General features: G+C 43.3%; 1 long non-coding RNA gene across 1 annotated transcript; it reads right to left on the reverse strand.

The window, feature by feature from the left end:
* Nucleotides 1–295: 295 nt before the first annotated feature.
* Nucleotides 296–1,578, reverse strand: LOC135572265 (uncharacterized). The gene is made up of 3 exons (XR_010464174.1): nt 1,411–1,578; nt 624–745; nt 296–338 (listed from the first exon to the last, which is right to left on the reverse strand). It is a non-coding gene; the product is annotated as an uncharacterized LOC135572265 (long non-coding RNA).
* Nucleotides 1,579–2,603: the final 1,025 nt, after the last annotated feature.

A 2,603-nucleotide genomic window follows, 5' to 3' on the forward strand; every position in this document is an offset into this window, starting at 1 on the left:
ACGTTACAGAAAGTAGATCTGAGCTATTTTAACACAAACATAACAATATATATATGTAGGTAGGTGCTGAACATTTGTTCATATAAACCAATACAGATGAACGTAATCTGCAATCTCATTTATTGTTCTAGGATGAGTTTCACAAAGAGCCTCTCATGGATGAGGTAAACCTGTGCCGTTCTTCTTGAGTGCAATATAAAAAGAAACATCCAGATTCTCCACCCTCCTCCTGAAGTGTGCATGTACACTTCCTGTCAAAATGGGCCTAAGACTGTCATCTGGTCAACTTCCAGAGATGGACATCTTTTAGCTAGAGGCTGTGTCTCACCTGAATGTTCCTGTGAGACAACAAATCATACAGTTCAGTAAACGCCCAGGTAAACATGTAACGTACACAGCAAATAACTGAACAGAAATGTTGGTAGAATAATGCAAAGAATAGATATCCGTGATCTATCCCCTACTTTTTCAAACCTGTGCACCTGTGACTTACATTATTTGGTAATAGGGTTACTATATAAAAGAGCAGTCGGCCAACCTTGTTTCTACACTTATGGTAAAGAAGCATAGACAACTCAAGTGAGTTGATTCTGATGAGATTCAACAGGATTCTGGTGCTTTACCATAAACTTCAGATAGTGACAGAGGCTGCTGCAGTGTTGGTTCCTTGCTTCGTCCTCATTGACATAGATGACTTGACACAGGTCGCAGAAGTAGCCAATGACAGGTTTAATGAATTCTCTTCCTGTAACAAACACATTAGAAAGCATAGTACTGTACTCATAAAGACAATGCCTCTTACTACGGTTCATTGCTGCACAACTTGGTAGTGTTTTCAAAGCAAACAAATTAAAACAGTTGTTTCAGTGGATGAAGTCTAAAAAGGTACTTTTGTTATTTTTCTTGAAAGGAGACATGACAGTAGCCTTGGGTGCCAGTCTTATTGTACTCTCTTGCCTACTCCTTATAGAATTGTCATGCCATGGAGTTGACAAGAGCACAAACAGATCTGAGACCAGGCTATAGAAAGAGGCAACAGACGTGAGACCAGGCTATAGAAAGAGACAACAGATGTGAGACCAGGCTATAGAAAGAGACAACAGATCTGAGACCAGGCTATAGAAAGAGACAACAGATCTGAGACCAGGCTATAGAAAGATACAACCGATCTGAGACCAGGCTATAGAAAGAGAACAGATCTGGGACCAGGCTATAGAAAGAGAACAGATCTGGGACAAGGCTATAGAAAGAGACAACAGATCTGAGACCAGGCTATAGAAAGAGACAAACCGATCTGGGACCAGGCTATAGAAAGAGAACAGATCTGAGAGCAGGCTATAGAAAGAGAACAGATCTGAGACCAAGCTACCATGAGTGCAGTGAGGCTATGAATCACATCCAAACACTTACCCACTGGGTTGTTGGCCTGGAACGATGACTCCATACCAGTCTTTATGGAATCTGGTCTCGTTTCCACATTATCCTCCATCTTGGTTTCTGCATTATCCTCGTTGCTACAGGCCTGCTTCTCTTCCTCAGCAGCAGGGACAGGGGCATCCTTTGGTCTTCACTGTTGGAGGATTGGTCAATATCCCCTTCAGACGCTCCTCTGTCCTCCTTTGTCACAGTGTTGGGCTGGCTCGGAGCATACTTGTCGTGGTCTTCTCTTTTGTCTCCTCGTCCTTGTCTCCTCGTCCTTCTCTTTGTCTCCCCGTCCTTCTCTTTTGTCTCCTCGTCCCTCTCTCTTTGTCTCCCCGTCCTTCTCTTTTGTCTCCCCTGTCCCTCTTTTGTCTCCCTCGTCCTCTTTTTGTCTCCCTCGTCCTTCTTTTTGTCTCCTCCCTCTCTTTTGTCTCCTCGTCCCTCTCTTTTGTCTTGTCGTCCTTCTCTTTTGTCTTGTCGCCCTTAGCCGCTGACTTTGAGTGACTGCTGGTCCGTCCACTCCTTATCCTGCTACTGCTTCTAGTACTCATGTGATCCTTCTTCCGATCACTTTTAGAATCAGATTCAGGTTTCCACCTGACAAAATAAGATAATTCCTTTTAGTCCAGACTTATATAAAGTTTAGAAACGTTTACCTTAAGATAGATAGGCAGAAATCACTGCACGTAAAATATGATCAGACGGGGATATTTTCTATCAGAAGAGACAGAGAAACATCAATTATCAATGGCTCCCACACGGGATGGGACGGCGTGTGTTATACGTCTGTTTAGCAGAGCAGACACCAACCCTGTTGTTAGTCTTTGTATTTCTGAGACCGCAGGATGATCAACCTTGGCCGTATAATTTACAGCCATCATAACGCAGCCTCTTAAAGCCTTTGTCGCATCAGAAGACCTTCCATCTCAATGAAGCCCTGAGAGATTGATGAGAGAGGAGAGAGAGACCAGGGTTACTGAAACAACAAATGATCAGACTTGTAGTACATCATTAGATCGACCCATTTTAGATGTCCTTCAGAGGAACATACCTCTTCACCATTGCGAAGGAGGAAATAGCGATGCACTCTCCCGAAGCCTTTAACAATCTTCAGGAAGTCATTATCTGTATGAAGCCTCTGGGAAGGTTTTTTCTTAATGAGATCACTCTACCAGGTGTCTGAT

The sequence above is a fragment of the Oncorhynchus nerka genome, linkage group LG6, assembly GCF_034236695.1.
Source record: "Oncorhynchus nerka isolate Pitt River linkage group LG6, Oner_Uvic_2.0, whole genome shotgun sequence".
Lineage (NCBI taxonomy): Eukaryota > Metazoa > Chordata > Actinopteri > Salmoniformes > Salmonidae > Oncorhynchus > Oncorhynchus nerka.